This window comes from Prionailurus bengalensis, chromosome E2, assembly GCF_016509475.1.
Source record: "Prionailurus bengalensis isolate Pbe53 chromosome E2, Fcat_Pben_1.1_paternal_pri, whole genome shotgun sequence".
Taxonomy (NCBI): Eukaryota; Metazoa; Chordata; class Mammalia; order Carnivora; family Felidae; genus Prionailurus; species Prionailurus bengalensis.
In genome coordinates this window covers 19,896,991-19,915,283 of record NC_057352.1, presented here as the reverse complement: position 1 = coordinate 19,915,283, position 18,293 = coordinate 19,896,991, and the positions used below count along the sequence as shown (strand labels likewise).

The 18,293-nt window shown below is 45.7% G+C and overlaps 1 long non-coding RNA gene across 1 annotated transcript; it reads right to left on the bottom strand.

Annotated features, from left to right (window-relative positions):
• Positions 1-9,399: 9,399 nt before the first annotated feature.
• LOC122495168 lies at positions 9,400-11,726 on the bottom strand. Its single transcript, XR_006300350.1, has 2 exons — positions 11,593-11,726; positions 9,400-10,312 (listed from the first exon to the last, which is right to left on the bottom strand). It is a non-coding gene; the product is annotated as an uncharacterized LOC122495168 (long non-coding RNA).
• Positions 11,727-18,293: the final 6,567 nt, after the last annotated feature.

Genomic DNA, 18,293 nt, shown 5'->3' with positions numbered 1-18,293 from the left:
CCTCAGTCAGCTCATTGTCTTTCAAGGACTGTCTACTTACAACTCCACTTCTGGTACCAAGGTTGATATCTCTTACTATTCTTCTGATTACACCATCCAACTAGAATAGGCTTAAACAAAAATATAGTTTTTTAAAGGCTGTAGAACTAGGGAACAGAAACGCAGGTCTCAGGAAGATCCACCGCTCAGAGCCTGGACTTCCATTGCCACATGGTTGAAAACATGGCCGCCAAACTTTCCTGGCTGTTTAAGTTACAGATTTAGTCACATGAAAGACTGACTTTCTCGAATTCCTGGCCGGAAGATCTTGACGGGCCTACCTTGGGTTAGTGCCCACCCCAACTCAACCCCTTAGGCAAAGCTGGAGGTAGGGTTGAGGGTTGGGGAGAAGACAGGCACATTGTACAAGATGGCTGCTAGGCACTCACCAACTCTGTCAAAATAAGGAGCTATGACCGGAGATTATTTTGAGCTAGAAGACACCTCTCAAAGATGGACAAAATCTAATGGAATAGAAGTTTGTTTTTCTTTATGTATGAGAAATATATGTGAATTACAGAAAAATCATTGAATCCAGGAAAACAGGAAACATCCTTGGTCTCATCTACTGAAACAATTACCATTAACAGCTTGGTGTTCAACTCTCTCACCCCCTCCTCCACTACATCCTTGGGTGGACATCCTTCCAGTCTTTTTTCTCTATATTTATAATAAATTTTACGTATATGTCATACCACAGTATGAATGCTCAGCCAGCTTTATTAGAGAATCTAAAGTCTTTGATCTTTTTTTTCTTCTCTGTTGCATTAGAGGCAGAATGCAAATATTTCATCTCTCCTGCAGGAAGGTTTGCATATTAAGCCCTTCCTGCCCTTGAGGAAAGAAAGGGTAACCAGGTTTTTGGCTGCTAAATGATGGGCTTAATGGCTCATCAAATCAAGCCTATTGTGAAAGAATGAGAGAAGATGAGGGGTTTGTTGGCATTTGAGGTGAGCAATAAACAATACCCTTCTCTCCCCATCAAGTTTTGAACCAACCGAACAATAAAACTCAGTAATCAGGCAGATGGAGATGAAATTGTCAGCTTCAGTTTTGATGAGGCTGATGTGAAGTCCCTAGGCTCTGCAGCCCCTGTGGGGTTTCCTAATATTACACCCACCACCAATCCCTTCCCTACCAGCTAGAACAGTGGTTAGTGACACCCCCCTGCATAAGTATCTACAAAAATGGATCATACCATATACACTTTGCTCTGAAACCTGCTTTGTCCTTTATCAATACCCTTTGCTTTATAAATCTTTAATTGGGGTGCCTGAGTGGCTCAGTCGGTTAACCAACTTCAGCTCAGGTCATGATCTCATGGTCCTTGAGTTCGAGCCTCACATCGGGCTCTGTGCTAACATCTCAGAGCCTGGACCCCACTTCTGATTCTGTGTCTCCCCCTCTCTCTGCCCCTCCCCTGCTTGTGCTCTCTCTCTCTCAAAAATAAATAAACATTAAAAAAAATAAATCTCCTTTAATTGGCATCTCAGTTGTTTTAACATAGGGACTACTATGAACATCCTTATTTATATATTGTTTTTAACCTGTTTGATGATTTCCTTATGATAAATTCCAAGAAATGGATTACATTAAAATTGTGTATGCGTATTGCTACAATGGTCTCAGAAAGATGGTAACAATTCAGAATCTGTCTAACAAGGTATGAAAGTTCCTGTTTCCCAATGGAATTGGTAATTATCCTTTTTTGCTCTTTGCAAATAGAAAAGACCAGAAATGTATTGTTTTAATTAAAAAAAATTTTTTTTATTTTAGAGAGAGAGAGAGTGGGGGAGAGAGGCAGAGGGGGAGAGAGAGAGAGAGAGAGAGAGAGGGAGAGGCTCTTAAACAGGCTCCATGTTCAGTGCAGAACCCAACTCAGGGCTCAATCCCATGACTCTGGGATCATAACCTGAGCCGAAATCAAGAAATCGGACACTCAACTGACTGAGCCACCTAGGCGCCCCAGAAACATATTGTTTTAATACATATTTCTAACAGTCGCTAAAGTTGAATGTCTTTTAATGTTTATTGAGGTTTTTTTGAGTAAGTAAATTTTTTAAAATATAATTTATTGCCAAATTGGCTAACATACAGTGTATACAGTGTGCTCTTGGCTTTGGGAGTATATTCCCGTGGTTCATTGCTTACATACAACACCCAGTGCTCATCCCAACAAGTGTCCTCCTCATTGCCCATCACCCATTTTCCCCTCTCCCCCACGCCCCCATCCACCCTCAGTTTGTTCTCTGTATTTAAGAGTCTCTAATGGTTTGCCTCTCTCCCTCTCTGTTTGTAACTATTTTTCCCCTTCCCTTCCCCCATGGTCTTCTGTTAAGTTTCTCAAGTTCCACACGTGAATGAAAACATATGATATCTGTTTTTCTCTGACTGACTTATTTCGCTTAGCATAATAGCTTCCAGTTCTATCCACATTTGCTGCAAATGGCATGATTTTATTCTTTCTCATTGTCACGTAGTACTCCATTGTATATATAAGCCACATCTTCTTTATCCATTCGTCAGTTGATGGACATTTAGGCTCTTTCCATAGTTTGGATATTGTTGAAAGTGCTGCTACAAACATTGGGGTACGTGTGCCCCTATGAATCAGCACTCCTGTATCCTTTGGATAAATTCCTAGTAGTGCTATTGCTGGGTCATAGGGTAGATCTATTTTTAATTTTTTGACGAACCTCCACACTGTTTTCTAGAGTGGCTGCACCAGTTTCCATTCCCACCAACAGTGCAAGAGGGTTCGCATTTCTCCACATCCTTGCCAGCATCTGTGGTTTCCTGAGTTGTTAATTTTAGCCACTCTAACCAGTGTGAGGTGATATCTCAGTGTAGTTTTGATTTGTATTTCCCTGATGATGAGTGATGTTGAGCATCTGCATTTCTTTTGGAAGATTACATTTGTCTTTTCATTGTTTTCTCATTGATTTTTAAGAGCTCTTTATATGTTGAGGACAATAACTTTTTGCTCATTGTAATGTATTGCAAACCACGTCCCATATACACTCCCTGTCAAATTTTGTTTCCTGGTTTTATGGATGGTGTATGGAAATCATTTGGAAATTCTTCACCATACACATGTTAGGTACATTTATGAAGTATTTACTATATGCCAGGCACTGTTCTAATTGATTCACATGTATTAAATTATTTAATCAATAGAGCAATAACCCTGTGAGGTATATACTATTACTGTACCAATTGTACAGATGCAGAGACAGGCACAGAGAGGTTAAATAACTTGCCCAAGGGCCCATAATCAGGAATTAGGACTCAAGTCCATTGCCTGGCTGTGAAGTCCTTGATCTAATCATAACCTAATGCTGCATTTATTTACTGTAAACCCTGGAGAATCTGAAACATTTCCTTGGTTTGCGGCTGGCATATGAATGTTGAAAGTCTCCCCAGGCAGTTTTGTCATACCCCAAGGATGAGCACCAGTGATTAGTGGTGTTTTATTTGTGTTTTGCCCTACAGAAGTTTTAAATTTTCATGCAGTCAAATTTGTCCTATTTCTCTTTTTCTTTAGTACTGCATTAAGAAAAAAAGCCTTCCTCGGCCCAAATCTGTCAGTTATCAATTGCTGCACAACACTTCACTCTCATGCATAGTGGCCTAAAACAATAAATATCTATTAGTGTTTATGACTCTCTGGACAGCATTTGGGCAAAGCTCTGCTGGATGGTTTCTCTGCTGGTCTCACCAAGGATCACTCAAGTGGTTAAAACTGGCAGTTGGTTCTGGCTTTTGGCTCAGATGCCTTGGTTCTCTACCACATCACCTGTCTTCCTCCAAGAACTTAGGCTGGCCTCCATCATGGCACAGTGGTCTTCTAGCTATGAGAGGGCTAAGTAGAAGCTGCCACGTCTCTTAAGGCAGAAGCTCCAGACCTGGTCCAGTGACACTTCCCTACACTATGCTGGCCAAAGCAAGTTATGAGGCCAGCCCAGATTCAAGGGGTGGAGAGACAGACTCCACTTGTTGATGGAAAGAACATCCAAAGAACATTGCAAAGCGCCACAGACACAGGAAGATAGATTCATGGGAGGACACTGTTGTAACAATCTACTGTAAGATGTTAAAATCGCTCTTCTACCGTGTCTCCTAGTACTTTTTTTGAGGGAAAATTCAAACAACATAGAATTAACGATTAACCATTTTAAAGTGCACAAGTCAGTGGCATTTAGTATATTTACAGTGTTGGGAAACCAACATCTCTATCTAGTTCCGAGATATTTTCATCACCCCCGAAGGAAAACCCATACCTACTGATAGAGCCATTATTCCTTAATCTCCTTCTATGCAGATCCTGGAAACCAATGCATTCTGCCTCTATAGATTTACCTATTCGGGATGTTTCCTATAAATGGCATCATACAACATTTGGTCTTCTGCATCTCACTTCTTCCACGTGGCATCATGTTTTCAAGGTTCATGCACGTTGTGGTGCATGACCGATGCTCCATTCCTTTTTATAACTGAATAAAATTCCATGGTATGGACATGCCCCATTTCGTGTATTCACTCATCATTTGGCGACATTTGGGTTGTTTCCACCTTTTGGCTTTCAAAAATAGCGCCGCTATGAGCATCTAGCACTCTTGATTCTTCTCACGTTGAAATTTTGCCCACATCTGGGGTTCAATTGTACACAGTTTGAGGTGGAAATCAGGTTCTTCCTTTTACCCCAATGGCATGTGTTTATAGACCATCCTCCTTACACCAGTGTTATCTGCCACCCTTATTGTCATGTGATGGCATGTGCCCTTGGGCAAGTTGCATAACCTCTATTGTGCTTTAGTTTCCTCATCTGTAACTTGGGGTAGTAGTAGTAACCAACCTCACAGGGTTATTGCTGGCATTAAGCGGATTCATACATGGCAAATGCTTTGAACAGGGCCTGGGACGTGGGAAGTGCCCATTATTATTCTTAGTATTCCCAAATTTCTACATATGCAAGAATCCACTGTGGACTCCTTCCTGTCCAGTCATTTTCTTTGTCTGTTTCCATTTGTAATGAGCACTGATTTATATTTGTTTTTAATTTCCCATAAACCGAGACTACCTTCATTGTTCTTTTTTTAAAAAAGTTCTTAGTTTATCTTGGCCTTTTGGAATTCTTCCAATTGAATTTTATCAGATTCTTCCCCCTAAATCCTGCTGGGATTTTTATTGGAGTTACTTTTATAGATTAATTTAGGGAGAATTGAAATATTTTTATTACCAAGTCTTCCTATGCCATAATATGTATCTTCACTTATTAAACTCTTATTTTATATATCACAGTACAATTTTGTAGATTTTTCCATATAGATATTATAGATTTCTTTTGGTTTATCCCTGGATATTTTCTATTTTTGTTGCTATGGTAAATGGGATTTTTTTTCATTATATTTAAGTAGTTACTATTTGTATACAAAGAAACTATGGATCTCGGTTTTTGTGTTGTTGATGTTCTGGTGGCTTTCATTTTTTTTTTTAAAAAGCACATCTTTGGGGCACCTGGGTGGCTCAGTCAGTTAAGCATCTGATGTCAGCTCAGATCATGATATCACGGTTCATGAATTTGAGCCCCACATCGGGCTCTGTGCTGACAGCTCAGAGCCTGGAGCCTGCTTCGGATCCTGTATCTCCCTCTCTCTCTCCCTCCCTGCTTGCACTCTTTCTCTCAAAAATAAATAAACCTTAAAAAATTTTAAAATATATAAAAAATAAAAAAGCATGTCTTGGAACAATTGCCTTCTTTTCTATTTTTTTCATCATTTTATCTCTTTTTTTTCTTGACTTATTGCACAGACTAAGCCTCTCAGGTAACAGGCATTGCAGGCATGAGGGAGTATTGAGGAGTGGCAGTGGGTGGCAGTGAAGGTGTTCCAGTGGAACAGTGTGAATGGGAGTTTGCAGGAAGAAAAGTGGTGGTGTGTTTAGAGAATGGTGCAAAGAGAGGAGAAGCTGGTCTTGAATGCCAGGGTGAGGATTATGGATTTGACTTGGCAATGGTGGACATCAGACTGGTGTGGTCAGGTTGTATTTTGGAAGCATGGCTCAGACCATCTGGCAGGTGAGACCCAGACAGAATGGCCGGTTAAGTCCTCAGGGATCATCAAATGAGTGGTGGTAAGGACGGGAGCTGGGTAGGAGTGTCTGCTGGTGCCCTTTGTGATGAGGGACACCAGGTCTTCTGTTGGATCAGGTCCTATGACCCTGGAGCCCTATGTAGTCTGGGGACCACACCCAGAATGAAAGTCCATGCTTCTCCTAAAGAGGTTCAGGTTTGTCAGAACCAAGCTAATGGTTCTGTACCCCCTCCAGAAGAATGTCTACACTCAGTTATGCCTTCTAGCGGCGTGGGGTTTTGTGGGTTTTGTTCTTGTTTTTGTTATTAATTGTTGGATGTAACATAAAGAGCAACCACAAAAACTCAAGATTCCAGGCCTCAAAGGGATATGGCTCCACCCTTTAGGGTAAACTCATCTCACACATCAATGGTGGTGACTTCATCATTCTGAGGTCAAGGCATCTCCAGTCCCCTCCTCCATCATCTGACTTTGGTTTGCTCAGCCCCATGAGGGTCTGGGACCACAGTGGTCGTCTCCAGGTTGGTGGGGATGGCTGGGGAGCAGGCCTGGGAGACAGTGACCAATGTGGGACCAGTACTTCCCCACTACCCCCCCTCTACCTAGTATCCCCAGGACGGCCATTCAGACTTCTTCCCTACCCTCCCTATCCAGCTGTCATCAAGCAGAAGGGCATGAGGTGGCCAGAGGAGGAGACCCCATCTGGAGACTAGAGAGGAGAAGTCAGCTCAACACCCATAGTAGCAGGGGCAACAAGGAGCAAATAGGCAACTAATAGGCAAGAAAAGAAGGGACAGCTCTGGGGCCAGAGGAGAGCAGGTTGATGGGCACTGGGGGGGGGGGGGCTGTGAGGAGTTTGGGCAGTGGGGCATGTGCTTAAAAATGGGAGTTTGACTGGGAAAACAGGAACACTTCAAAGTCCTCAAGAGAAATCAACATGGGGGAGGACAAACCCTGGTGGAGAGCCCTTTGCTCCCCTGACCCCAAACTCCACTAAGGAACCCGAGCCCTGGTGGTGAGGAGCCTACCTGGACCACATTCTCAAGCCTCACCCTGGTTCTGCTGGGCTTTCTGTGGGGTCTGCCTGCCTTTTGTCATCTTGATTCACACAAGCATGAGAGCAATGCAAGTGTCCCTGGCTTCTGGGACACCAAAGCCCAAGAGTGATGGTGGACAGGGGACAAATCCTGATTTTCTGCCCAAGCCTAGCCCTGGATTCCCAGCTGGGACTTTGATTTGGTAGGTGGCAAAATGGTATCCAGTAGAGATGCAGATGATGGGCTGCTGGGTAGGCAGGACTGCTCCACCCACACTGCTGGTGCTCAGCAGCCCCACCTGGTGGTGCTTGAGCTTCACCCTGGCAGGGTAGAAACCCAGCTCTATCTCTGGTAACAGAAGGTGTAGAATTTTCCAAGTTATCCTGGGCAGACCCCAGACTCCAAACAAGGTGGGAGGCCGTTCACCCCGCAAGCTGCTCATTCTGATTATGGGGATCCTGGGCCCTGCCTCAAGGAGGTCACCAAAGTTGCAGTCCCTCTTTCCATGACAGATCTGGGCTGGCAGGCCATGCTCCCACCCCATCTCTGCTTGGCTGGTTGCTCACAGTGGATGAGAAGACCCAATCCAAGCCTGGCGTCAGCTTTATTTCTATGCGTTCACATTTGCTGGGAGGAGAGCCTATCAGAAATCAGCATGGACGGAGCATTTTAATTAACGGAGCTGGTCTCAAACATTAGGCTGACGCAAGTTTGCTCGGTGCTGAGGATGATCACAGTTTAACGTCAGGAGAGAAAAAGCAATGAAGGAGATAGATCGGATGAGGCAATATTGGGAGTTTACGAATCCTGTGCATCTTCTTGTGGCTTCACAGTGATCGCTTTTAAACTGGCTGTCACCCATGCGTGAATTATCGTCTGAACCTGGGCGCATGGGGAGGCGGACAAGACATACACCCTCACACAGGACATGGGCACCCGCCCGGCTCATAATTCTTTCTTAGGCTGCAGAAGTGGAGAGTGCTGCGATAGCAAAGAGAGATGTGACCCTTGTGATGTCTTTGGAAAAAAAAAAAAGAAGAAGAAGAAGATAGAAAAAAAACCAACCCCGAGGGCAGGAGAGGAAAGAGGAGAGCTGAGAAATAAATAACAAAGCAGGATGCTATTTACATACCCAGAGAAGGCCTCTGAGACTGAGCTCAGTGCCTTGGATGTCAGTAATAACTCGGTGATGGAAATAAAGAGACTACTGCAAACCCACATCACCCGAGATGGTATCAGCACTGTCTTTGCCTTTGTTTCCAGGCAAATTCCAGCACAGCAGTGGGCAAGACAGGCCTGTTTCGGGGAACAGTGAGGTGGGTGGGGGTGGTGAGTCCAGTGGTCTCCATGAAGACTCAATTATGTTGGCTGTGAAGAGATTAATTAGAATTGAATTTCCTATTGATGTAAAACTGCCTTTTGCACCTGCTGCTGGCATCCTCATTACTGGTTTTCTATTACAGGGGATTACAAGATGCAGGGAAAGAAAAGTTTATGCTTCCTGAGCGACACTTTTAAAGCAGGTTTACTGTACTTTAACTGGTGAAGAGGGTTACCTGGGAGAAATAGGATTGAACCCATTTTCTCCTTCTCCTTCTCCTTCCTTCTCCTTCTCCTTCTTCTCCTCCTTCTTTCTCCTTCTCCTTCTAGACAAAGGCACCTCCACCCGCTTCCGGAAATTTAAGGCACAGAGGTTTTAATGTCCGCTGCCCAGGTGATGAGCTGTGTGAGGGGAGGTCCGGGCTTCTCTTGCTCACTCTGTGCCTTGACACTTACCAGGATGATGAAGTGGGTGGAATCAGGGGTTCCCTGCACTCGGAGAAGTCACGGCGAGTGACTCTCTGGAAGAGAGCACCCAGAGATCTGAAGTAGGGAACTGAAGCCCCTGGGATTTCTGTAAGGGGCTGGAGGTGCGTGTGGAGGCAGCATCTGTGGTCTGGGGAGAGCTGGCAAACAAATGCCAGGTGAGCGAAAGCTGCCTCCTTTCCCTCGAACTACGTGCTCCTCCCTTCCAAAGTCAAGTTTGGGAGGCACTGCTTGGGAGTGGGACCATCCCTGCCCAGGTCAGGCTCAGTAAACGTGCATTAAGTGGGAAACAGAGGTAGCACCCTCAAGAGCCCTTTATCCTCTCCAACTGGGGTAATGACTAACCTCTTGGCCTCTTGTCCTAGCTGTTAAATGGGTAGAAACCAGGATGGAGGAGGCTCTGGGAAGCAAATAATCCTCAGCAATTTTGTGTACATCTGAATTTCATTGAAATCACTGTAAACGATACTACCTTCCAAACATGCCCTGCATTTGGGTCTGAGAGGATGAAGGCAGTACCTCACGTTCTTAGACCGGTGCACCTCACATCCCGGTTTTCTTGGGGCCCCCAGGAGTGGGAGTTGGGGGCCTAGATGGGAAGCAGGAGCAGCAGAGGGCCTGCCCACACCTGCACAGACCTGTGCTATCTTTCCCTGGTATTTGGGGGATGAACCCGTCTTGAGCCCCAGAGCCCGCAGATGTCCTTGCTTCTTCCGAGTAGCCATCATGGTGAATGCTTCCCCAGGGAGGGGAATTGGGGGTTGGCCATAGTCCTTGCCTCTCTGAAGCATCACCAAACTGGCTCAGAATTAAGGCAAAAGGACTATCCGGCGCCTCCCGTGGCTGGGCCAGTCCCTCTCTGGTCTTCCTCTGGAAGCAGCAAGGTATCCTTCGCAAAAGTGGTTCACCAAGGAACCTCCTGCAGCTCCTCAGCCACCTGACCCAAGCGGTGGGAGCGCTGGTATCCAAAAGGGTCAGGAAGCGACCTCAGAGATAAAGATACGACTCACTCAGAAACAGAGAGGAGCCAAGCTCTTGTGGTGGAGTTGCGGTGTCTTTTATATGACTGACGATACTATACTCTTCACCCTGTCAAAGCGAGACCTCTGTCATGCAGTCATTCGATGAATATTGAGCACCTACCAAGTGCCGGGGGAAGCCAGGAATACAGCAGCGAATGTGGCAGACACAGTCTCTGAAGTTCCCGAGCTTATATTCCGGTGGGTCAGTGGGGCCTTCTAATTAGACAACGCGGTGTCCTTACTCCGGAGCTAGAGCCCTAAGGGAAATCTGTCACAGCCACAACCATTGCCTCTGGGCTTGTGGAGGATGAAGAAGCTGTGGAATGAGAAAATGTTTTAAAGAAATATTTTTATTGTAAAATGAAGCAGACAGAAAAAAAGAAGCCAAATAAATGTATAGCCTAAGGAGTTATTATGGAGACCATCACCATATCGAGGAACAGAACGTCACTCACGTCCCCAGAAGTCCATCATGCGCCTATCAACCTCAACTGCCTTCCTCCCTGGAAAAGTGACCCCCCTCACCCCCCCCCCACCCCCCCCCCCGGCTGGCTCGTGCTCTGTTCTCTGGCTTTCTTTATAGTGCCTCACTTGAGTGTGCCTTCCTAGATGTATGAGGTAGTCTTGCCCATTTTAAGAGGTCAGATCTAAGGATGACTGGGTGGCTCAGTTAGTTAAGTGCCCAACTTTGGCTCAGGTCACGATCTCATAGTTTGTGAGTTCGAGTCTTGCATTGGGCTCTGTGCTGACGGCTCAGAGTCTGGAGCCTGCTTCTGAGTCTCCCTCTCTCCTTGCCCCTCCCTGGCTCCCGCTCTGTCTCTCTCTCACACACAAATAAATAAACATTTAAAAAACTCAGAGCTATCTTTTGATATATTTTTTTAACGTATAGGTTTCCCCCTTCCTTTTCTTTCCTTTCCAATTTATCTGTTGACGAATCTGAGCCTTTTGGCTCACGGTTTCCCTCAGTTGGGATTCTGCTGATTGATACCCTGGATGCCATTCAAGAGCGTTCCTCTGCATTTCCTGCAAATTGGCAGATGAATCCAGAGGTTAGATCAGCCTCAGGTTCAGTCACTTTGGCAAGACCACAGGTACTGATGTGTTCTTTCATCAGGAGGCACGCGATGCCTGTTCGCCTCTCGCCTCTCTTTCTGTGGAGTTAACGGGGCCTGCCGGCCGTTGCTTCTCAATACCTAGATCTGTTCCTTCACCGGGGGTTTTGAAATGGTGATATTCTCATTTCATCGCTTCCTTTGATATGTCAACTTGAGAACTTCTATAAAGAGACGCTCCCACTAGTCTCCCCTGTGGCTACCCAGTGGTACAATTCACATAATAAAGGCAGGATAAATGTTTCTTTCCTTTTATTTACCCGTTTTTTGAGAGAATAAATTTGTTTCTTATCCTCTGAAGGCGGTGGTGTTTTAAAAAGTGTTATGAATTAAAGGTTTAAATATATCTGATGGGTTTAATTCATTATAATTATAATCTTCATTGAAGCTCAAATGGTCCCATATTTGGCCACTGGGAGCCTCTCACAGACGGCTCATGTGTCCTTTTGACACAATCTTTTAGTCCCTGCTATCATGTTACCTGTTGTGGCAAGATGTGTCTGGCTCATCTCACGCATTCCTCACTCCAGACTTGAGACGCGATCAGCCACGGAGAAGTCACACCTGGAGAAATCAGCCATTTCTCCAAGAAGTCATGGTGTCTATTAGCGGGGAATCTCTTTTTTTAAAAAAACAAACAAACAAACATAAAATGTCAAGAGTATGAGAAGACAAGCCACAGACTGGGAGAAAACATTGTAAAAGACATATCTGATAGAGGGCTGCTATCCCAAATATCCAAAGAAATAAAAAGAAATGAGCTATCGAGCCACAAAAAGACATGAAAGGAACTTAGATGCATATTGCTAAGTGAAGGAAGCCAATTTGAAAAGGCTACATCCCTCTGATTCCAACGATATGGCATTCTGGAAAAGGCAAAATTATGGAGACTGTAAAAAAAGATCGGTGGTTGCCAGGGGTTAATGGGGAGAAAGGGAAGGAAGGGGGGATGGAGAGATAGAGCACAGGGGATATTTAGGGTAGTGAGACTATTCCATGTGATACTATGAGGGTGGCTATGTGTCCTTATACATTTATCAAGACCCATGGAACATACAACCCAAAGAGTGAACCCCAATATAAACAAGGGACTTGGGTTGACGTTAGTCAATATTTGGATGTTGATTGTTGTAAATATACCACACCAACGCTGGGTGTTGTTCGTAGGGGAGGCTGTGTGTGTGTGTGGAGGGGATTTAGGGGAAAATGTCCTTTCCACTCAATTTTGCAGTGAACCTAAAACAGCTCTAAAAAATAAATTCTGTGAATTACTAAAAAAAGATAAAAAGCCCCATGAATGTATACTGATTCTTAAATTCAAATTCAGAGTTATTGGGTGTTTATCTAACCTCTTCTTTTTTATACCTGAATTTCTTTCTCTCCCCTAAGACTCATTTCACTCTGTAGCATACGCACAACAGTCTCAGTGTAAAACATTATTATTTCCTCAGTCAACATCTTCACTGAAAACAGGTAACATTTTTCCCTGTGCTACCTCATTCTCTTATCCCTCCCATTCAACAGGGGAGGGGCAGAACGAGAGAGGGAGAGAGAGAGTCCCAAGCAGGCTCCACTGTCAGTGCAGAGCCCAATGCAGGGCTCGAACCCGTGAACCATGAGATCATGACCTGAGCCGAAATCAAGAGTCGGACGCTTAACTGACTGAGCCACCCCGGGTGGCCCATAAATTATTGTTTAAGTAGTTTTCATGCCCAGCATGGAGGCCAACATGGGACTCACAACTGTGAGATTAAGACCTGGTCAACTGACTGAGTCACCCAGTCACCCCTGCTATATGCTTTCTTTTTTAAATCCTCATTTATTCTTACTTCTATAGATAATTGTCTTAAATCTTTATTATTTTTGAGAGGGAGAGAAAGAGCGAGCAGGGGAAGGGCAGAGAGAGAGGGAGACACAGAATCTGAAGCAGGCTCCAGGCTCTGAGCTGTCAGCACAGAGCCCGATGCAGAGCTCGACCTCACGAACTGCAAGATCATGACCTGAGCCGAAGTCGGACGCTCAACCGACTGAGCCACTCAGGCACCCCTAGGTAATTTTTTAAAAGTGCTTATTATTGACAGAGAGAGAGAGAGAGAGAGAGAGCGCACATGCACGTGCATGAGCCAGGGAAGGGCAGAGAGAGTGAGAGACAGAGGATCTACAGCGGGCTCTGCACTGACAGCAAAGAGCCTGGCGTGGGGCTCAAACTCACAAACTGTGAGATCGCAACCTGAGCCAAGGTGGGAGGCCCAACCGACTGAGCCACACACAGGCGCCCTCTTCTATAGATAATTTCAATTTAATGTTCACCTCCTTATGTTGATGTCAGTCTTTGGCCCTCTGAGGCTCATTTCCTAGTAGATTCCTCAGGAAGTTCTCATGGGGACAATATTTCCTGAATTTTTGCATGTTGGTGTGAGTTTATACCCTTTGCACTTGACAGTCAGTTTCCCTAGATATAAGATCCTTGGTTCATATTTTATGTTCTTGAGTATCTTAAATATAGTATTCTACTTGTTTGTGGCATGTGTTGCCATCAAAAAGTTGATGGTAATCCAATCTGCTAAATCGTGCTATTTTCGCTTAGCTACTTGCAGGATTCTTTTTCTCTAAGGTCTCATATTAAACTAAAATTATGGCTCAGTTTTGGTCACTCTGGGTCAATATTTTCAGGAATGTGGTGTGACCTTTCAGTATGTAGTTTCAACCCTTTCTTATTCCTGCAAGATTTTCTGGAACCATGGCATTTGTTATTGGTTCTGTTCCCTGTTTGCTTGCTTGCTTGCTTTTCTTTCTTTCTTTCTTTTTTCTGTTTGGTCTTCAGGGACTCCTATTCTCTGTGTGTTGGGTGGTCTTTACCTAGCTTTAAGATTTGTCACTTTTTCTTAAATCCTTGTTCATTTCTTTTTGATTTCTCAACAGTTCCATTCCCCCCGTATCCTCTACTCCTGTCGTGTGTGTCCATCCTTGTATTCTTTCTAATTTAATTTCTCAAAATTACTTCTTTTAGACCCAGTTCTTTCCCTAGTTTGTCATTTCACTTCTGAGCTTTCCTGTTTCTGATTTATGTTGTTTGTTCATATATCAGTTCCTTAATTTATTCTAGCTCTTTTTGAAATAGTAGGTTATAGCTTTTTATTTGCTTGGTAGGCATGCCTTTCTGGTGTGCTTTTCACTGTCTGTAGAGATGGCATTCTACTGCTCATTCTCTTTTTTCTTAAAACAACTTTGTGTGGGATATGACCTTGATCCCTTTCTCTGGCCCGTTTTTGCAAAGGTGAAATTAATTTTTCTGGGCTTTTAAAAGGAGGTTTTGTTCGAGATAGCTTTTCTAACTTCCAACTTTCTAACTTCACAAAGCTCCCCGTTTCGTTTCATGCAGTTGAAAGGCAGGTCTCCACTTTCATCTGGCTCTTCTGTTTGCTTCCTCTCTGTTCTTGCTCTGTTCAGTTTTGATCCTTCCTTCAGCAGGGTCTCCCCAGTGTGGGGCCCTGTCCTGGAAGGAGGACCTGGCTGGTCGGCTTCAGGACTTCCCAGGGGCTGGGCTGCTCCGTCCCCTTTAAGTGTTCTTACCTGATGACCCTTCGCACTTGCACGCTCTCAGAACGGGCAAAATGCCTCCTGGTTTCAGCTGCTGTTCTAAAACCGGAGCTCTGGGCTTTCCAGTGAGCACCTATTGGCTATTTGGGGGCGCTTCTGTTCTCAGGCCTGGCAAGCACCCCGTTTCTTCCTTTCGCCACTATCCTGATGTTTTGGGGGATACATTGCCCACGAGTTTTATTGTGAATGTTTCCCACAGGTGTTTGGTCTTCCTACCGAGTCGGGCTGTTTTTATTAGGGGATTCAAGGGGATTCAAAATTATAATCCCCTAGCACTGCCACCATTTCCTCAGAAATACCCCAGGGAGAACTTTTAACGTCTTCACTTTAATACCACTAAGGCGTGCTTTATCACAACCAGACCAGAGGAGAAGAACTATGTAGACAGTAATTTATGTAGAACATCTTGTGCTGATGATGACATTGTAGCAGGCCCTGTCGATCCCCTCAGCACATCCGAATTCAACCCAGGGGACAATTCCAAACTCCAGCTTCTACACCTCTCCTCATCTCTCTCTAGAGCTTTCCCACCAAAGCACATTGGCTTGCTTTATGCTTCCTGAGATCACTCTCAGATAAAGTACCTGAGCCTGGATGCTTGTCTTGGGTCTGCTTTGGGGAGAATACAACCCAAGACAGACACTAAACTGTGTTCCAGGAGCCTTGCCTGTCTCAAACATCTCTTGTGTGGTATAACCTGCTTATGATTTTCAAAAATGGAGTGATGTTGGCTTAATATTTTCAAGAGTCTTTGGTGAGAGATATTTTTATTCTACACAAGTGAAATGCTTGCCTCTCCTGTCTACACACCCCTTTATTCCCTCAAAGGGCCCTGGTTGATTAGCTGTTTCCCCTAGACATTGTCTTCCCTAAATGCTAAGTCTGTTTTCTTGAATTCGGCAACCCTATTCTCTAATTGTAGAGTCTACCCTTTTTCTGGGCATGAAAACAAGAGTCCTTTATCTTTAGACATAGAGTATTCTTTGTGTTTAACCAAATGTATATTGAATTATCTCCGGTTCTTTGTGGCCAGAAGTCTTATGAATGAGGTCAGGCCAGGTGAGATAGATCAGGTCAAATGCCACCTCTTCCATGAAGCCCTCACTGATGCCCCAAGGAAGACCACTCGGCCACGTCTCTCGTGCCTCCACCATAATCTGCCTTGCATTCTAGTCTGTCTGTCTGCCCATCTGTCTGCCTTACTCCTTGACTGTGAGCGGCCCTCCCCTGTCCTGGCCCTAGCAGGCCCTCAACAAAGGCTGTGCTGGGCAGTCTAAGCCTAAAGGCAGGTGGTCCAGACACCTGTACAAGAGGCTGGGGCTTCACCCTCGAGCCTGCCTCCACCTGGTGCACCATGTCAAGCACGCCCCTAACCAGGGCTGAGCCGGGCCCCTGCCCTGCTCCCCTGATCTGGGGACAAGGCACCAAGTCTGGAACAGGCACAAAGGGTGGACTCATTTGAGCCCAAGCCATCACCGCTATGAGCAAGCAGACAGGAAGCTCTGTCTGAGGACAGGATGGGGAACAGAGTGTGACAGGCTCCGTGCTGGGACCTGCGGGGCTGCCTTCATGCCACAGGGCCCTTCGTGTGGTGTCAAAAGAGGAGATTGTTGGTTTTTTTTTTAACCTAACTTTAAACACTATTGACAGCAAGATGTCTCCAGCACGAAAGCCAACAGGGAGGCAATGGCTCTGTGTTTCCATAGCTACCGACAGGACGCCACTGGGCACTGCTCTGAACTCTAGAGCATCTTGGGCTCTGCCTGCAGGATGAAGTTTCCTGGGCTCTGGGAGAACTCAGCAATGAAGTGGCAGTTGCTTAGCTCAGTTGCTGCTGCTGCTGCCGCTGCCTTCTATTTTCAGTGACGGGGTTTCACTTCTCCAGGTGTCCAAGGATGTCTGCTCAGAACACTCCTGCACCCAGGAATCCTGGGAAGCCGGAGATGTTCCTTGCCCCACAAATCTTCTGCAGGGCATGGCATCTGCTTCCAAAGCCTGGTGGCCTTGGTGCCTTCTTGGCCCTGAGGGGTGGTTTGGCAAGGCTGGGAGGGCAGTTTCCTGGGTGGCTGGCTGGCTTTCAGTGACGGGTTGGGCACGGGAATGGAGAAGTGGATGATACGTTTTAGCATCACCTGCTTCCAGTCTGGAAAACCCTTTGGAAGGACTGCAGAACCAAACCCTCTCGGGCTTTTCCAGTTTCCCCTTGAGAGGGGACCTGCAGGTGCTTCTTTCCAAGGAGACTTGGATATTTCCCGTGGAGGCATCTTCACACAGAGGAGTGGGCTGCATGGGGACAGGCATTCCTGATCTTCTGCCCTCGTGTGTCCCACAGAGAGACATGCCGCCTGATTGACGGGCTCCTTCTGGTCTCGTTTCCTTGGATGCGTCATGCACCAGGCTTTTGTTTTGAGTCCCGGTAGAGAGATTCATGCCGCCAGGCGTTGTGTGGGCTCCCGGCACAGTGTGAAAATACCACTTGCTCAGGATCGCCTGGAGAAGCAGGGAGGTACCTGTCGCTGTTTTCCATCTCTGCTCAGGCCGCCCACGTGGACTGTGTGGCTCGACCTGCCTGTGCTAAAGGGGTCTGAGAAACCCTTGAGCAGAACTGACTGCTTTGGGGAGATTTTTGTCTCTCCCGGGACAAGCAACAATCGCTACTGATCTTAGTGACCCCTTTGCTTTTCCAGCTCTGAGGACAAAGACCTGTGGCTCCTCCAGAATGAGGTCCCCCGCCTCGCTGTGAAATTGCCACGTGTGTGACCTCTATCTTTGTGTCACATTTCTGAGCTCATCTGATTATAAACCTCCCAAGTCAGGGAAGTCTCAAGGTACATATCCTTCCCCGATGGCATGCTCCCAGTGGCATTTGATAAAGGTTTTTGGAATGTTCCTATGGCAATAGTTTGTTCTGTTCAAAACAATCCTTTCTTTCTTTTTAAAATCTTCAAGCCCAATTCTTAATAGTAAGCATTAGATGTAGAATAGCGTTCAAGTTCGCATCTAAAAAAAAATGCTTTTAGCTAGCTCAGGAACTCAGAAGACACTTAAGCCCCACTTTCCTACCACACGATAGAAAGATGTGAGTGGATTTATAACCCTTGGTAAGAGCACAAGGAGTTTTGAAACTGCGCTCTGGGCTGATGATGCTGGAGAGGCGATCCTGCCCTGAGAGGCCCCACTGCCCCTCTCAGACCCCACGGAGCACTCGGTGATGTCGAAAACCCTGTGCAGCCGCCGTGCTCTGGGGAGCGACCAGCAAGCTGAGATGTGCCGACCCGGGCGAGGCCAGAGGGAGACCTAGAGAATCAGCAAGCTCTCCCGATTAGGCAGCATTTAAAAAGAAGTGCCATGGGGCACCTGGGTGGCTCAGTCAGTTAAGCGTCCGACTCTTGATCTCGGCTCAGGTCACGATCTCACGGTTTGTGACATCAAGCCCCACATCAGTCTCTGTGCACTGACCTCGTGGAGCCTGCTTGGGATTCTCTCTCCCCCTCTATCTCTCTGCCTGTTCCCTGCTTGCTCTCTCTCTCTCTCTCAAAATAAATAAATAAACTTAAAAAAAAGAAGTACCATGAATTGATT